The sequence below is a fragment of the Squalius cephalus genome (assembly GCF_949319135.1).
Source record: "Squalius cephalus genome assembly, chromosome: 9".
Taxonomy (NCBI): domain Eukaryota; kingdom Metazoa; phylum Chordata; class Actinopteri; order Cypriniformes; family Leuciscidae; genus Squalius; species Squalius cephalus.
Genome location: NC_137130.1, coordinates 21,629,266 through 21,648,292, shown reverse-complemented (window position 1 = coordinate 21,648,292; position 19,027 = coordinate 21,629,266). Strand labels below are relative to the sequence as shown.

At 37.8% G+C, this 19,027-nt stretch overlaps 1 long non-coding RNA gene across 1 annotated transcript; it reads right to left on the bottom strand.

Moving 5' to 3' along the window:
* Positions 1–10,074: 10,074 nt before the first annotated feature.
* Positions 10,075–18,665, bottom strand: LOC307164728. Its single transcript, XR_013822328.1, has 4 exons — positions 18,553–18,665; positions 14,191–14,270; positions 12,224–12,284; positions 10,075–11,543 (listed from the first exon to the last, which is right to left on the bottom strand). It is a non-coding gene; the product is annotated as an uncharacterized lncRNA (long non-coding RNA).
* Between the last annotated feature and the right edge of the window lie 362 nt (positions 18,666–19,027).

The window sequence follows — 19,027 nt, the reverse complement described above, 5'->3', positions numbered from 1 at the left end:
TTCACAGAGGCTGTTGTGTTCTTTAAAAAATCCAAATTAAGAAAACGTATTTTTGTTACATTAGCTATGAAATGCTTAAAACAAGAAAAACACAACACATTCTATGAAAACATGTTTGTAAATGTAACAACAGCATTGTAAATGTAACCTGGTTTAAGGATTTTAGATGTTTTTACAGGATAATAACAAAAAACAAGATTAACCTGTAACAGTTATTTTACAGTGTCCCTATTGCACGTTATATGTAGTTACTATAGTAAATGAGCATAGTTAATTATTATTATTACTTTACTTAAGTATATAATTACACTGTAACATGGACACTTTAAATAAAGTGTAACCAAAAAAGCTCAATAAAAAAAATAAAAATAAAAATCCATGTAAGGAGTCGGACTAAAGAGAGGTTTCTTACTGGGAGGCCAGCAAGGAGAAGCTACAGAACAATAGGAGGCGTTTCACTGCTGTTTTATTGTGAAATCTTTCATGCACATGATATAATGCACTGGCATTCAGTTCATTTCATAAAGGACGTGTTTCAAAGGCAAGGACCGCATATGAATCATGATAGTTCCTTATATGAATGCACTTGTTGAGGTCAAGATTAAATTAGGGTATTCTGGGACATTTTTGGTAAACATTTTGTATCGTGATGGGTATATAGTTTTAGGTGCTCCACATTACCCACTATCCCAGATTAATAATCTGATTCACCCAACATTAATGGCCATATGTTTTCTGTTATGCTTAATATGGTGGAAAAGATAAGGAAGTGAGTCATCAAGATAGATTCTCACTCACTGATCACTGCAAGCCTATAAAAACACAAGAGCTGTCAATAGTGAAGAAATAATTAAATTAGTTCAATCTTTCTGTATTGGCTAGGCTGTGATGTTTTGTTTTTTTTAGCTGGTGGGAGATCCACACTGACTTTACTGAGCTCATAACCTGGCCTAAATTTACAGTTACAAGCGCTCATATGTATGTGGGATTCATAATTCACCACCTGGAAACTGATGGCGCTGGTTTCAGCAACAAATTTCACTCTTATTTAGTGCTCCTCGGTCTTAACAGCGATTTTCACCCACCTCTCACACCTCGCGTTCCTGCTGTGTGTTAACATCCTAATCATCAGTGTCTTGGAAATAATGAAACAAATCCCTCAAGGCACAATTTTTCAGACTTGTTCAATCTAACAGTAATGAAAAAAGCAAATGAAGTGTATATTTATAAAGCCGTAAAAAGGCTTGCAGCATTTTATGGGACCGGTCTGGGTCTCAAAGCTATAAATGTCACACCTACCAATATTAAAAATTCCTCAGAAAAAGTTTAAAGTTAAACGCCTGAGAACACGTTCTGTGTTAATCCTCATCGAAGAGGACATACTAATCAAACACAGCCGTGTTTTTATGGAAAAGCAAATTAATTTAAACATGGCCATCACTGATAATGACTCAATATTTAGCATGTTGGAGACATCAGGCCCTCTCTCAGATGTCTGAACTCATAACCTTTCAACCTCCTGCTTTAGTTGTAAGCACAACAGAATAATAGTGGTCTAGGCCTGAACCAATTTCTACAGTTGAGTCCAGAAATAATTTTATTTTATATTGTGGTTGATATTTTTCATAGCAATAACAGAGCGCTCATAACATCCACAGCATGGAAAGAGTGTGTATGAAATGTTCCTGACATCTCCACAATTCCCCAATCCTTGAGTCATCTGGCTGATTTAAAGCATCTACTGCCCCCTTTTCACCTCATAACATATTTTTCCTCTTTATTACTTTGACTGGAGATCAGTGATTGTATCACTCCTTAATAAAAAATAATGACTGTAATTGTAACTCAAAGTTTTTTTGTTTTTTTAAATGAGTGGGTGACTGTTTTGAGTCATTCTGATGTACAGGTTGGCTATATCTCTTGATATACAGTATATCTCTTTATATGTAAACATTACAAACAGTACAACATAAATAAACAATAACAGTGTAAATGTACAAAAACATTAGAGATAACCATGACATTTGATATTGGACAAAAGAGCAGGGCAACATAGTAGTGGGATTTATGGTTTAGGGAAAAAACATCCACAGTATGATCAGTAATTGCTGAGTGGGAAGAGAGGGGGAAAGAAGGAAAATAAGTATGAGACGTGTACGTGTGTTTGGCTGGTAACCTTCCAGTAATCAGTGCTTCAAGGAAAAAAGATTGGGAGCCACTGGGCTAATGCTAGCATTAAAATGTTTTGTGTTTTATTAATTACTATAACTTGAATGACCACTGGGTGGCAGCATTGCTTTTCCAAAAACGTTTTTCTGACAAAAAAAAGAAAAAAAAGTGACTTTCCATCTCAATGTTTTCTCACAAATCTCAAGATAAGAGATATTGTTTTACTGAGTGGGTAGATGGAAGTGTTTTTTTTTTGTTTGTTTTTTACATCAACACAAAAATTGTATGTTACATCACTGCTCATTGAGCAATACTTGGTGTTATAATGTTTGTGCTCAATTCTGTTTGGCTTCTTAGAATCGTGTTAAATAGTTAGCAAAATTAACTGGTTTATCACTTGTAATTAATTGCAAACATTTTAGTGAAAGTAAAAAAATATGTAGATAGATCACCATAAATCTGATTATCAACCTCCATTTTGCTAGAGCAAACTGGTGCAAACAGAACAGTGCAGTGAATTGCTTACACATATTTCTCTGTCTGTTTACCTTACTCATATTTTATTCATTCTCTCACATTTTTCTTCTATCAGTCCCAGCTGGCATGCACATCTCAATGTTGAAAGTCAATTCAAACAGTCACCACTGAATTCACTCCTATGAAAATGATTTCAAGCAACAACAGTTGACCTGTGGTCCAGTGTATTTAATTGAGATAAAACAACCAAGATCCAGTTTCTGAATGGTTTGTGTCAGATGGTCCTGTTTGTTCTCCTTTCTGAGCCACTACACATTGATTCGCCAAAGGTGTGGAGACCGATTGAGCTTTTGAAAGCGCCCCATTGCTATGCTATGTGAACCCCATTACAACCATGAACCCACAGAGCGAGAGACAGTTTTAAGAGCTCTCCCCAGAAATCCACACAGCTGATGTAATTAGTCATTTCAGAGTCATGCACTTCATAATACTCCCTATAAACAGACATTCAATCCTTTCCTCAGTGTTCACTGTTTATCCTAGTCTTTTACAATCCGTTCTGGACCACCGTCTGTTTATCCTGCCCCAACAATAATGCTCCTATACTGTGGCAGAGGAATGCAGTTAATTTGTCCAATTAAACAAGGAAAATAAATACAAATCAATTATGGACACAATGTCAAGATTTGTTCCCAAAACACTTTTAATGGCACACATCTTTCAGATTTACGATGCATAGTAGGGGTGATGAATGAAAAACGTCCTTGACATGTTTGTCAAAGGTTTGATCTAGCCTACATTATTATCTAAATATATCCAGCCATAAATCTGCATTACACAAGCAAAGTGACCTTCCGTTTGACGGTAAAAGTTTTCCGTCCCATACATATTGACAATGATCACTGCTTTGCTAAAAAAATCGATTGGTTCATAGTGATTATGTGCTTTCAAAAGAAAAATATACAGATTAACTAACTTTGAAAAGCACAGTAGTGGTCTTACTCATGGTAATAGCTTATTTAATCTCTTCAAGTCAGGTATCACACACTATGAATGTCAATCTTATCCAAATATTCAGGAGTAGCTGGAGCTAGTCAGAGGAAGCTGAAGTGATCTGGATGTGAGTAAATGTTGTTTCAGATGTCAATGTAACTTCAGTCATAGATGCACACACAGCGGACGCGCAAACCGACACATGGTGAAAAAGGACCCGACTTTCTTCCCACGTTCCAACTAATATAAAATGGTTGAATGCAACAGAGGCTGTCACACCCATGTGTTATTCACCCGTTGTGCTTGCTTTGGTTTTTAAGACATGTCTACAGAAAATTTATAGTCTACATACTGCATTTTTGAAGTATAACAAAAAGGAGATTGGGGCTAGTTGTCACACATTTTTTAGTTATTTTAGCAGTGAGATTTATATGGCGGTTTCTATTTCAAAACCATTTTGATCAAATTTGTTTTAATATTATTAATTGGCCAAAATGTATTTCCCTTCTATTTGTTGTTTCATGAATAGCCTACAGAGGTTCTCAACCAGGGGGCCTCAGCAAACTTCCAAGGGGTCATCATAATGACTTACAAGTGGTTAAAATAAGACAAACTAAACTAGACAACTAAAAATCAAGATGTTTCTCCTTTTTTGGCATTTTTGCTGTTATCGAAATAGGCATGCTGTAAAAAGTGAGGAAACCCATTGCCTTAAAATTATAAATAAACTTCATGCGTAATTGAACATAATTGTTATGTAGAATTCTACACAACAATTATGTTCAATTACGCATGAAGTTTATTACTTAATAATTTAAGTATAACAGGTTTCCTCACTTTTTTTAAGTTAAGTCAACTGATCACGTTTTACAGTGCAAAAGTGAGAGCGGTGTGGGATCACAAAGGATCACAATCCGGGATTCTATCTCGGGTCGCCCCAATCATCTCAAAGGGATCTGACATCTTATGATCTTTCTTATGTTAACTCTCCCCCTCAAAAAACAGAAAAAATGTGAGTAAAACATATTTTTGAAAATCATTATCCCTAATACTTGTCCAGTAAATCAAGAACAACTGGAAAAGTCATGGGTCCTTCGAATATTGTTGTGGACAATGTAGGGCCTTGGAGTCAAAAAGGTTGAGAACCTCTATTAGGTTGACAATTATGACAACTTTCTTAGTATTCAAAAGGTAAATCTTAATAGGCAAGCCTTTAAGTTTTGTGTCTATACAGAAACTGCCCCTCAGAAACAAACCTACCATGAGAAACTCTTACTGGAGTACATGTGACAACTAGCCCCGGCCTTCTCTGCATATCATTGGGTTCAGCTGTCTGGCAACAGGTGTGGGTAGGAAAATCCAACATCCGTGATTTCGAGCAGAGGATCAGTGGGGATGATGGGATCTCCTGTCCTAGGGATCTCTTTGTTTTGTCCACTGCTCTGCTTAGATTTTGTATGCTGTTTCTCTCTTTTGGAAACAGATGTGATTATCTCCAATTAATGGATGTTTGTAAAGGTCACCAGGGTCTGGTATGTAAACATCCCTGCGCGATGGACGTCTAAGACCACCAGACGGTGTGTGTGCGAGGACAACAGCGATCACAGCTAAGAATCTGTATTTAGATTGTTGTATTTGTGAGGCTCACATCAGTTGGACTTTGAGAGCCTTTTAAAGTACGTCTGTGAAGTTCCTCTGGCATTGAGACTTGATATATTTCTGCAGTCTGTGAAGAATTGAAAGTAAACCAAGTCAAAAATGAGCCGTAAAAAGAGAATTATACACCAAAAAAAGTCAGTGAAAGGTTGTATTCATTAGAGACTATATGGTTTTTCTTTTTACTGGGAACATGTGGACTCGGAGCCCCACATGTCAGAAATGCCTTCGGGGATGCGATATTCATGCCTGACATGGGTATGGTCAATCCCTTTTTAAGTTTTTCTTTTTTAAAGGAGGACAAAATAAAAATGTCTTGAAGGCATGCAAGCTGTCATAACCATCCCTCCCCCCACGCTAGCTCCGCAAAGACCACCCATACCGCAGAGTGACCTGTCAATCATCAAACATATGCCTTCATTTTTATATACTAAGCAATAAAACCTTCTCAAATTAGCACTAAAGATCCCACATTTCTGATGTGAAGGTATAACAAGAGATATAAACACATCGGCTCGCCTAAAATGTTTCATTTTTCTCATATTTCATTCACCACAGCACAAAAAATAAGTCAAGGAGCGTTGCCACCATCCTATACCAGAGAGCCTTCAAGGTTCCACACCGCTTCCCTTCCATCTGTCAGCACAACAGGATTGAGACGTAGATCTCGCTCTAATCTTTTGGCCAGTGATCACACCTCAACCGGTCCCACATCACAGGACCCCCTCCACCACCATCTCCCTTCTGAGAGCCTGGGGGTTTGGTGTAATCCTGCACTAATAACATCTCAGCAGCTTCAGCACACACTAAGAGGCCCAGATCCGTCCCAACACCCCCGTACAACAAAGGCAGACGCACTGACTGCTTCATATTAGCGTTTAATTAAGTTAAAGAGTGGCCCCCGCTCTCTGTGTGCGGAGCAACAAGCCATTCCGATGGGCTGCCATCACCGAGACGGGCAGGACGCCGGGCCTCCTGCAGCCTCTGGCCAAGCTTGGTCTCCCACTCATGTGATTAATTCAATAAAACCATTAAGAGTGATCCCCATCTGAAGTTCTGCACAAACAAGCGGAACGCACACACATACAGACGCTCCCCGAGGCGCGATCGCACTGAAAGATCTCTGCTTAGCACCTTCGTACGCTACAGATAACCTTTTTAGCGCGGGCTAAACAGAGCCAGACCTGATCTCCAGAGATCTTCTCCAGAATTGGTTGAGAAGAAGAAAATCTTTTAGGTTCGACAAAAGCGAGCGAAGTCTGAAAAAGTTTTTTTTTTTGGTGTCTTGAGTTACATTTTATCTGGCCAAAGTGCCACAGGGCCATAAATCTCTCTAGGCAATAAAATATTATGTGCGCTTCAGTTACATCACCATGGCCGTTATTACAATGCCCCACAAAACAGAAAATGGTTTAAATCTATCATTGAACATTTTACAGTATGGAGTCTTATATTTATTGTGGCACCTATTTAATTTCAAATGCATTTCGAATCGTATTATTACACCAGCATACAGTTTCATATTTATACATCCACACTGAAGGGGCTCACACTCTCTTATGAAGCTTCATGCTCATAGGGATGTAAGATCACACTTCGCTGAGGTCCTGATAGCTGATAGGGAGGCTTTGTTTCCCTTGAGTCCCTTACACAGTGCCAGTATGGAATTTATACAGTTGTTAGTTCCAGTCCTCCTCTGACTGGCCGAACAGTGTCCTGAGAGTGTTGATATTTATTATAAAAGCTCTTCTTTGTGTTCATGGTGATGCAGACTGGTGTTCAACAGTTCGGGGTCTGTAAGATTTGTTATTATTTTTGAAAGAAATTCATATTTTTATATTTAGCAAAGACACATTAAATTAATCAAAAGTCTCAGTAAAGGCATTATAATGTTAAAAAGGTTTCCATTTCAAATAAATGCTGATATTTTGAACTTCATATTCATCAAAGAATTCTGAAAAAAAAAAAAAGTTTCCACAAAAGTATTAAACAGCACAATTGTTTTCAACATTCATAATAATAAGAAATGTTTATTGAGCAGCAAATCAGCTTATTAGAATGATGATCATGTGAAATTGCAAGTTTTTTGAAAGTCAGTGTCTGTTTTCTAGAGCAAAGAATGTAAACATACGGCACTAGGATCTATAAGTTGTTATAAATTCAGTCTTGCGTTTTATTATTTTCAGAGACTGGTGTGAGTTATGACCTCAGACATTTTGAAGCACCCTGACCCTCTTTTTTTTAAGAAGTGTAGACTGCTTCATTACTGTGACAGATCCTTCTTCCCTCTCTCTTTCGCTCAGTCTGCTGTATTCCGATAGGCCCAGATCTTCTTCCCATGTTTCAACATCTCAGTAAATCTAAGCTGCTTGGATCTAGGGTGAGCAGGCATTAAAGGTCTTCTGTAACCCTGGTCCCTGCCTGACATTTGGGCTTCAGTATGACACACTAACTCCCCAGACTGTTACTATAGTGTTCCAAAGGGTGTGCGTTACACCGCAGGTGTTTATGTATCATTTGTTTTAGCTATGACTGAAAATATGAATATATATATATATATATATATATATGGTCATTGTCAATTCTGCATCATCATAGAGAAACACACCAAATACTCAAGCTTATCATTCAAAGATCTCTTTTCTGAAAATAAAACAAGGATTAGCTGTTGTTATGATGATGTCAGCGCTGTACTTGAGTTTTCTCTGGCAGTCTTGTGTTTGTGGTAACTGCGCTGTACTGGGGACACGCTCGGCTCTCATTCTGACTAAAGGTCTCTCTGGACCCCTAAAACACAAGACTGCCCCTGTAACCTGATTCTCAACACACATGTTCAGCCTAAAGCCTGTAAAACACAAATATTAAGCACCTGATAATTTGATGGGATGGGAAGCAACAGAAAAAGTGCAGAGTTGAACTGGACACCTTTAGTGTACGTCCTAATTTATATACTGACCCGATTTCAAAAGGTTTTGAAGCTACTGTAAGAGGTTTATGGGTATGCTTTACATTCAAGAATTTGCCCTCAATTTTATGTTCTCTTATGGTCAGATTTTGACAGAGTAAAATAATAAAATAGTAAAAAAATAAATAATAAATAATAATAATAATAATAATAATAATAATATATATATTATATTATATATATATTATATTATATCATATTTTATATATTTATATTATATTAAATGTATTATTTAAAAAAAAGGAAACACAATGGCCAAATGTCCATTACCAAATATTATCAAATCAAATCTTAAATGAATCTGCAGACTTTTCATCATTTTAAGTTAAGAAATTCAAAGTTTAAGTAAGCAGAACTTGCAGCTTTTTATTTTGAACTCATACATTTGAATTGCTCAACTTGAAATATATTTTAATAAGATAATGCATACATTTAACTTAAAATGATCATCTCAACTTAATATTTTTAGTAGTGGAAACTTGGCTAGCTTTAACTAATTCAATAAATGCTAACTTGCTAAATGGTACCACAATGGTTTGATAGCATCAACATAGTAATTGCTGAATGAGTGTCGTGGCAAAGCACATTAGGAAATACAAATCCCAGCCCAGCTTCAGTTAAATTTAGAAAATTCAGTAAAGTTTGTCTAAATTAAAAGAAACAAGTTCATAAAACTCAAAACAATGAACCAATACAGATTACTTAAAATGTGTCAGTTCTGTGAACTCAAAAGAAAAAGAAAGTTCTAAATACTCATAAAAGTTCATTTGACTGAACTAATGTTTAATTTAAGTTTGCTCTACTCAAACCAATTATTTTTTTTAACTGTTTACAGTGGTGATTACTTTCTAGTAGGAGTATTCAGTCAGATCATGGTTGTGGCCGTTGCTTCAGTCAAAAGAAGGGCCTGTGCTCAGAGGGATTGAGAGGTTTCTCTTCACTGGAGCTCCTAGTGACCTTCTATGATGGCTACATGTCACCAAAGATCCCTGTATATTTATCCACGTGTGTGTAGAGGACATGTATATGGACCGGAAAAGAAAGGAGCAGAGAAACTGGAGGAGAACAGGAGCGAGGCTGAGGCGAGTGAGGAGGTGAGGAGAGGGCCATAAATTCATCAGAAGCTTGAGCTGGGAGAGGTGTGGATGCAAAGGAAAAAAGACCTTTAGAGATTTGCTGACAAGATTAATATGCAGTTGATGGGAAGGTTTTCACGACAGGGTGCCAACAAATAAACACAATTCAGGGATGCCAGATCTCCTGTGGTGTGGCACCACAGAATGAACACCACCATTCCCAGGATTCCATGGGGGTGATCCAGTGTCAGGTGGTCCCAGCCGCTCTAACTCTGCCTCCGGGGACAGAAAAGTTATTTCATTCTCTGACAAACCAGAATATTGAAGTGCGATAAGGTTCACTAGGACAGCTGGAAACTAATCTCACATCCATGCCAACCAAAAAGAGAAACACCAAAGGAGCTGAGTCCAGTCATATGATACTAGTGAGAAAAGATCTACTCTAGATATCAAGATCATGCCATTAATGTATTTTCATCTCTTTCATTCTATTCTTAACTTAATATGTCACACTTTGTTTACTATACCAGTTTTTTGTTCTATCTATTATTTTGTCCTATATCATATTAAAAAATACGCAGTTCATGCATTGATATGTTTGTAATTTCAGAATTAAAATTAATTTAGATATTTCTTGGGTCAATTCATGTCAGGGTGAGTTGGAGTGTTCCGATATTATAACAAAACAAAAAAAACTTCTTGACAAGAAAACCTTAAGTTTGATTTTTATCTTTTATTACAATTATCTTTTATTAAAAAGATGTTTCACTGCTTATTAATATTTGAAAAAAAAATTGTCTGCCAGATCAAAGTCATGTGGTCCAACCAACATGCAAACAAATTTAAGTCTCTAAAAATATCAGATTTCTTTTTTAAATGACTTTTTACTTTAATCTTATACCACAAGAAATTTTAAGATGAAATGATCAATGCATTTAAACATTTTCCAAATTCATATTGTTATGACATTTTTGCCACTGAAATATGCCACTGAACCAATTAATTTAGCAAAATGTAAAGCAGTAGCAAACAACTTTATTACAAATTGCTGATAAACTTATTTCCAAGTGCAAAACCCTTTCAGCTGGTATTAGCATGCGATGTACAGATCCCAGTGTAATGTTTATTAGCCTGGCAGGCAAAGTCTTGCTGATAACTTGTCAGATCAGAGATGCTAAGACTAAGATGCCATAGCCAGGATCACACTTGAGCCAATTTTATTACCAGAGGCCTCCAGCGTGTTGTCATTCTGTCACGTTTTGGATCAGAGGTGAGCCATTTTTATGACCTAGTAGCCAGGACCAAGGCTTAACCGAGTCATTGAGCTTGATCTCTAAATACGTTTTAAAACCTCCATCCATTTCAGGACAATGATGACTTCACATAAAAACTGAACCCACAGCTGATAACTATGGATCTGAAGCACTGGTTTTCCTCAAACCATTCATTCATTCAACCATGATTGGCAACATAGTCTTTTGGATAGAGGCCTGAATCAGTTAAAACAGCAGCAAGGCACCATGGTTAAAACATGTTCTCATGATGACTTTAATTCTAGAAGCACATCTTGTACCACACTATTCAGATGTTAAGCCTCTCTGCCAGCTTGTTATTGAACCAGTGTGGTGTAGACTTACCTTCAAGAGGAACACCATGGCAAAAATGTTAATGGAGCAACGCACGATAGTACTGTTTGTCTCAGAAACATGCCAGATACATGGTGACTACCCACACTTGTTCACCTTCACTCAAACACTCACTTAGCATGCCAGGCCCCCAATGCCTGTGCACAGCACCTGATTTATGTGGCAGTTTGTATTGGAGCAGAACCACAGGCCTCTAAAAGCTGGAGATGCTTGCATATATACCTGTTGATAAGTTCCTACAGTCGTATCATTGAAAAAGTCTATAAAGAGTGAGAATGTGTGAAGCCAGCAGCTCATGAGAAGTATTGGTGAAAAGAGTGGAGCATGGTGACAGGAGGTCTGACAGGCCAGGCTCTCACAGTCCTCAAGACCTTGAGTTAAATATAGATGAAGGGATTGGATGTGCTCTTGGAGACATGAGCTGAGGCAGTAGGAGAAAGTGATGAGCTCTCCACTTGTTGGATCTTTCTAAACCCTGGCACGTCTGTCCATCACTTGTCTGTTGGCACCTTAGCGCTCAAGTCTCCTTCATCTCATGTCTTCCCTCAGGAAGCATGTAGCCTTTTAGAGAGTAAAAAAATAAAAATGTAATTGTGAGTTTAATAAATAGTCACATTGTGTAATATAAAGCCACATTGTGAGATAAACAGGTTTTTGAGGTTAATTGATCTAATTTTGTTTCACTAGAAAAAAGTGATCCGTGACATTACATCACAATGACCAAAGTTTTTGCCTTTTTGTGTTTTTAGATTTGTGGAGTAAAACAAGTTTGTTTTTATTTTGAAGTGAAAAGTAAAATTAGCCCCCAACCAACAGAATTGGCACAGAAGCCCCAGATGGACATGATACTAGTGTTATTATTTTTTACAATTAATACTTATTGTAATTAATTATTCACTAAATCCATGAGTTAGATCACTTAATTCAAGACCTATAGGCTGAGTAAAATCATTCAATTTGAATTCACTGAGTTGCTAAGAAATCTCTTAAATAAAAATATGGAAAATTAAAAATGTACAGTACTGTCACGGAGTCAACGGAAACACCAATCCAACCATCAGCACCAGATCACTGCACTCCGCCCACTCGATCACTATCACCTGAATTTTGATCACCTGCACCTGCACCTCATCATCACTCACCCTTTATCTTCCACTGATCCCCTCTCCTCAGTGGCTGGTCTCGTCTATGACTTACGCCACAAACTACTCACCTGAGATTCCTTCATTCGAAACACTTACCTGAAGTCCCGTTCTTCCCGTCATCGCCGATCTTCGTTACCCTGGTTCTTCCCGTCTTCATCTACAGGCAAAAAGATACATCATTACTGTCAGCTAAGCCTTCACCAGTTTCCACTGATCGAGCACGCATCACCTTTGTGATTTCCCTTCTCACCGGACGCGCCCTTCAGTGGGCTCAATCGTTATGACAAGCTAACGCTCCAGTCACGAGTTCATTGTCTGCCTTCCTGCTTCACTTCAAGGAAGTCTTCGGCAAAACCACATCCGCCCTCTCTGTACATGTTCAACTCTTTCAACTTTGTCAAGGTAATCAATCGGTCAGTTCCTATTCATTACAATTTCGTACTCTCGCAGCCGCAAGTGGATGGAATGAGACTGCCCTCCTCACCGCCTTTCGTCAAGGTCTAAATACCGATGTTCGTCAATTTATGGTAATCCACGATGATAGTATGGGATTAGAGAATTTCATTCGAGTCTCCCAATGCCTCTCAGCGTGCTCACTGCCCCAACCCGCTCTGTATCCTCCGCCTTCGGTACCATCAGTCGCACTTCCAAGACCAGAACCGATGCAGGTCGACTCTTACTATCTTACTCATGCGGAGCGTCAAAGAAGATTATCGAACCATCTTTGTCTGTACTGTGGGGGAGAAGGACATATCATGTCTAACTGTCCCATTCGACCCCCACGCCCAGCGTTGAGTACCATCCAACTTCCACCTAAGATTGCTCCTCTCACCCGTACCACAGAACACATCATAACTCCTAGTACTACTGTTCCAGCACAAGCTCTCATCGACTTCGGCTCAGTGAGCAACTTCATCTCTCACCACCTCCTTCAGAGGCTCAACATCAAAAGCTAGCGCTGTACCCAGAACCTAGAAATCCATACCATCCTGGGAAAGCCGCTGGGCCGTGGTCACATCTTTCACTTCTCCCCTACCTTCACACTCCGCATCGGCGGAGGTAAATCAAATAAATTTACCTTTAAGATGAATCTCTTACATAGAATAGCTGATTTACTATTTTATATTAATGACTCTTTAAAATATATATTATATATTAATAAGAATGGTATTAAAAGGCTGTTATACATTCCTATAGTCTTTGAATAATTTTACATTTTGTGCAATGACAAATAATTTAACAGATGTTTCTAATTTTCTCTTAAAGTCACTATGACTGTCACACATATGTTCTGTTTTTGGTTTAGTTCTACACTGAAAAAAATGATTCATTGACTTAGTTGAATTTGCTAAAAAAAATTATGTTAATTGGTTCCACATAATTAATTTTAGCTACATTTAAACAAATGCATTACGTTGAACTAAGTTCAGCTTAATGCATTTGTTTAAATGTAGCTAAAATCAATTGTGTGGAACCAGTTACGATAAAAACATTTAGTAAATTCAATGAATTTACTGAAATCATTGAATTTACTAAAAAAATGTATCGTAAGTGGTTCCACACAATTGATTTTAGCTACATTTAAACAAATGCATTAAGCTGAACTTAGTTATGCATTACATAACAACGTAATGCATTTGTTTAAATGTAGCTAAAATCAATTATGTGGAACCAATTTACATAATTTTTTTTAGTAAATTCAACTAGTCAATGAATCGTTTTTTTCAGTGTAGTTACCTTTTTCCTTTGTTCCCTTTATCCCGCCCCTAGTTAGTTTCCATAGTTTCTCATTGGATTACCTCCACCTGTTGTTCATTTAGAAGCCTATAATTCCTGTTTTTGATAGTTTGCAATTTAAAGCTGTTTTTGAACAGCTAAAAAACTGGAAGCAGCCCCATGACCATTTGGTAAAATTAATGGGCATGGCTTTACTGTGCACAATTACTTAAGGTGGATAAAGTTAAATTGCGAGATATGAAATCAAGGTTACGCAAAGGTGCAAATGGACTTCCACAGTTGTGAGAGTGATTCCTGCTCACTACAGCAAAATAAATCACGTTTACCTGAGTTTTGAAAGCGAGTTCTGCCTGAAGTGAATGCTTTGAGAGAAGATCCATGTGTGTTTTTCTATTGTCCTCTCGAGCTGAAAGCACAGACAAACATGCAGCGTGAGATGAGTGAATTCATGTCTGCCCATAACCTCTTGACCCTTTCAGGAAAAGAGTAGACCATGAATCTCATACTAACCCTGGCCAATGGGTCTCTCTGCATTGCAGTGAGCAAGCCCTCATTATCACTCACAATAAAAAATGAGATCTCCCTGAATCTCCACATGGGGCTTTAAACTAAAGGACACAAAGCTTCTTTGTTGAGTAGTAAAATTAACACTCTCCTTGACTTCTCAGGGTCTCTCACTGACATCACATATTTGCACTCAGCATATGACTCATTGTTGCATTATCACATTGTATGAAGTTTAAGGGGTCAAAGCAGAAAACCATTCTCCTGAACAAGAACTTGTGTTATCATGACATTGAAGAGTTCAAGCACTGGATAGTCATGCTCACATTAAATCCAAATACACATTCATAAACATATGTCCACAAGCGAATTCTAAAAGTAATGTGTTGGGTGGCAGGCAGAAAATGATGTTCAGTTGGTTCCAAGGTCACTGGCCCCGCTCCCCTTCCCTTGGCAGAAAGGATTGTAATAGCTGTGCTGACAGACGTGTCTGACCAGCTGGGACTGTCCGCACTAATATGTTAACCCTTTAAGACCAGAGGACTTATATTCCATACAGCAGTCAAAACCTCATGGGTACACTTTCAAGGGTACAATGTTTGTCATAACACTTTTATGTTACTCTTTTTCTGGTGCCTTTTCCTGCATGTCCTTAACCATTTTGTGCTACATTATCCTTATAGCCTATATCTTTTCATCTGTCGTCATTATTAACACTGCAAAATGTCATTTTATTAATTAATATTTTGTCTAGTTTACCATACTTAAAACAAGATACAGTATATTCAAAATATCTTCATATAATATATGAGTCAGTAATATTTTTTGAAAGAAGTCTTATGCTTACCATTAAAGATAAAAACAAAATATTATTACAATTTAAAATAATTGTTTTTTTTTTATTTGAATGTTTTAAAACATTTAGTCCTGTGATGCAAAGCTGAATTTTCAGCATCATTACTTCAGTATCACATGATCCTTTCAGAAATCATTATTTTATGCCGATGCTGATGAAACTGACACTGTGATACATTTTTTCCATCTTAGATGAATAGAAAGTTCAAAAGAACAGCATTTATCTGTAATACAAAATCTTTTGTAACATTATAAATTAATTTACTGTCAATTTTGACCCATTTTATATGTCCTTGCAAAAAAATATTTACTTCAAACTGTGGGTATAAAGTTTTTTTTTTTTAAATAAATTTAAATGTTTAACCTTTTTTTTCTAAAAAAAAAAAAAAATGCTTATTAAGAAAATAGTTGTGTAAACAGTGTCAGTAAAACAAAACCTTTTCTCCTTCCTTCAGGAAATCTTAGTGTAAACCATCAGATCCTGCAACAAAAATTTAGGAGAATGTGAGTTTAAATATCAGAGAAACAAACTGAGTCATGTGAGAGACAGCCTTTTATCGAGGTCCTGCTCTGGTCCCAGCTGAGGCGGCTGATCTGAGAACAGCTGGAGAAACACAGGTCACATGGGACTGGGCTTTCCCTCCTAACAGCTGGGAAAACAAACCACCTCAGGACTCAGTTCATAACCGTACATATACACACTCCCATAATGCACAGCTAACTCAGGTCAAGCCTATACACAGACATTAAACCTCTGCTTTAAACCAACAACATCCAACATCACACTTTAACCATCATCAGTTTTTCCTAAGAAACATTACTGCACATGCCCAAAGCTGAAACAGATTAAACAAGAAACCCTAAACCTGTTTAATGCACATTTACACTAAAAAAAGAGTTTCTTGTGCTCATACATGCCAACATTAACTGCTTTCAGTTGTGTCATGACTCAAAAAGAACAACCAAAATGAATAACTCTTATTGGAATGAAACAACTACACTCTCATCTGTGTTCTGGAGTTCTTTTGATCATCTTTTCCATCTGTTTGCCTGTCCACACATCAGTGTGTGTGAGTTATAGCCAGGCTGCTGTCTCTTTCAGAGAAGGAGAAGAGAGAAAACTGAGTTCTTACATTAAAGGCACACTATTTAAGATTTGTACCTTAATATAACAGCTTTGAAATCATTTTAAAGGTGCCCTAGAATGTGAAATTGAATTTATCTTGGCATAGTTAAATAACAAGAGTTCAGTAGGTACATGGACATGACATACAGTGAGTCTCAAACACCATAGTTTTCTCCTTCTTATTTAAATCTCGTTTTTGAAAAACACCCCTGAAAAACAGGCAAATCTCCACATAACACCGACTGTGACGCAACAGTCGGGATCATTAATATGTACGCCTCCAAAAATTTGCATATGCCAGCCCATGTTCAATGCCAGGCGGAACTGCGCAGCCGAATCATCGGAAGTTCTGCAGGTGAAGAAACAAGCGAGGATCATAGGGAAAATGGTAGATCTATCTATAATCTATCTATCTATAATCGGATACCGCTACAGTTTAATTAAAAGTTGTTAGTTTGCTCTGCCCATTTCACCACGGACTGTTTTTCTAACCTGGGACAATATCAAGCAGCCAGGCTTCTCTCAGCGTCTCATACTGACGAAGGGGGCAATTTCAACTTACGTTACATTCCCGCAAGCGGTAAGTAGTGATTTTATTAACGATAATTTACACTGTGTTATCTAGATCCAGCGCGATATTGTTTTTTCCTAGAGAGACATCATGGCTTGCAAACAAGCGAACGAAGCATGGCAGTTGCTCAGTGTTTGGATGTACAAATGAACACAAAAGTATTTTTTTAGTTCCTTCATCCGAGCCTCTGGAGAACCAGTGGGTTATGTGAATTTCTGATGCGTAATTGTTCAAGTTCAGACAGATAATCTTTCTCTCAAAGTCGTTCAATACTGTTTATGCATCAGTTTATGCATCAGCCAGTGACTAAACACTCAACTTCACGTTGTTTCTCGCAGAAACTGCGTTGCAGTGATAAGATCTTCATTCACGCGATCAACAGGCTGTCATCTGCTCAATGCTCATCACTGCAACCTTTTATGTGATGAGAATAGATCTAAATACTTAAAAAACTTCTCACGATTTGTTAATCTCGATAGCTGTAATAGTAAAAACGTATAAAAAGTTGTAATAGTAAAAGTTTGGGGGGCGGGGGGGGGGGGGGGTATCACGACTTGCTTTACATCAATGACGTCACATACATCAACAACATATGAAGCAGCCTCTATGGAAGACACTAGCACGCATTTCAGACGTGAATCATGGCAGAGTCGATGAAGAAAACAAAGAAAGCGCGGTCGGAAGAGTGCAGAGACGGCTCTGCGTGAGTGGTATTTAAGACAGTAAAGTTAAATTCAAGTACTCCGCAGCAACTCTAGGGGTCGCTGTTTGAGAAAAACAGAAACTGCATAGTGTGCCTTTAACCCTCAGAACCAACATAGAGATTGTATAAAAAGGCCATATCTTACACTATCATTTGGCGTCAGATTTTCGTACCCAAAAAATCGTACCAAACTTTTTCTATTATTTATTTTTTTCCCATAAGGCCTGCTTATAATGCCAAAACCTTTAGACCCTTCTCTCTTAAATGATCAAGGAAAATGTGATTCCTCATTTTAACCCCTTTTAATAGTACAACAAGATGAGACACATGGTTTATCACAAGAGTGAGAGAGGTTGAGGGGTTGGACGCGCATCCATCATCTTTCTGCAGCATCAATCATTAACGTGTAACAACATTTTTCACAGCTTATCAGAAAGTTTACCTCACACCCAAGGATGTCTGCAGGCACAGGAGCCTGACAGGCCAACAAAGACAGATGAAATCAGAATGTCAGTGGGGGAGGGCTTGCGTCCAGAGTGCAGGAGACGTGGAGCTAAATATAGTAAATTGGACTGCAAGTAAGTAGGTGATGGCAAGGGTGACAATGTTCAAAAACAGCACGCATTGTTCACACTAAAAGAGCTCTACGTCTCAGATTAGAGGAGATCAGAGCAGATTCAGAGCTAAACATCACCAGTCTGCTCAAAAGGGAAACTTATTAATTGTGTGGCATGTCAATTTATAACTCAAATGGATTTGCTTTTTACATTTATGTATTTAGCAGACGCGTTCATCCAAGAGAGTTTATCCTGCATCAAGGAGCCAACAACATTCATAATATACGATGCCAGGTTTATCTGACAACTTGATTAGAAAGCAAGCTAGAGAAGAGAAATACAGAGAAGATTTTTTTTTTAAATGTAACTTACCAGTTCAGTTCAAACACTAATACTCAACCCTTGCTCTCCCCCCACCTAGTTTTCATCAGCAACTTTCCCCTCTCCAACCTGCCACCTTATATACAGCTTGTTTGCCAAATCACTTGCCAAGTGTAATCAAATTCTGTCCTGATCATGCATACACACGCAGACGGAACAGTGTAGCCTGGTGGCTGCATGTGAGTTGATCAACAGATTAGTCTTAGTTCCCATGAAACACAGTTATTCTTCATTTTTGCAGGTTGTAAAATTGTCAATCCACCGTGGAATAGATTTATTCTGCTCCTTTAATTAAAAATTAAATAATATTCCAAGAGTTCCATTCCAAGAGTGCTGATATTTCACAGCACAGGCACTTTTCACTGTTTGTAACTCTGTATAACTTGTCAGTGTTTGTTATAGAGTCTGTGCATTAGTGGTGCGGATTTTTCAGTGTCAGTGTTTACATCCTTGCACCAGTAGGTGG